Below are 516 nucleotides of genomic sequence, written 5' to 3'. Positions count from 1 at the left end.
TGTGCTCTTCCGATCTCACATATATAATTGGATGTCATAAATATCGGTAATCAATTTATGGCTTTAAATTATCAATATTAATACGAAATCATGGTTATTCTTTGATCGCTAGTTTATCAAATTTACTACTTTTTTTTATGCATCGACAATGACTTTTTAATATGTCAGGAATTCTCTCTCTACTGTTTATAATAATTAATAGAAAAATTATTAATAATATATTAACATCTTGTCGCGGAATAATTTTTTGACAGACTCCTCTTAATTTCTCTTTCACATGTTTTATCTACAAACTCTTTCTCGTAGCATTGTCTTCGTTCCAGATTTCTCGAACATTTTTTTTATTGAAATTGTAATTGCTCGTTAATTATGTCATATTTCTGTTTTAGCTCTTCCTTGATACCTGTAATTGACATTGCGTTATATCGTCGATACTTCTCGCGATAGATTCGGTATGTGAAAAGATACGGGATACGGTCTGATTTTGGAGATCATCGAAAAATGTTTATCGTACTT

This window comes from Wasmannia auropunctata, unplaced genomic scaffold (assembly GCF_000956235.1).
Source record: "Wasmannia auropunctata unplaced genomic scaffold, wasmannia.A_1.0 LD334925.1, whole genome shotgun sequence".
NCBI classification, from domain to species: domain Eukaryota; kingdom Metazoa; phylum Arthropoda; class Insecta; order Hymenoptera; family Formicidae; genus Wasmannia; species Wasmannia auropunctata.
This window is presented reverse-complemented; position numbering follows the sequence as displayed.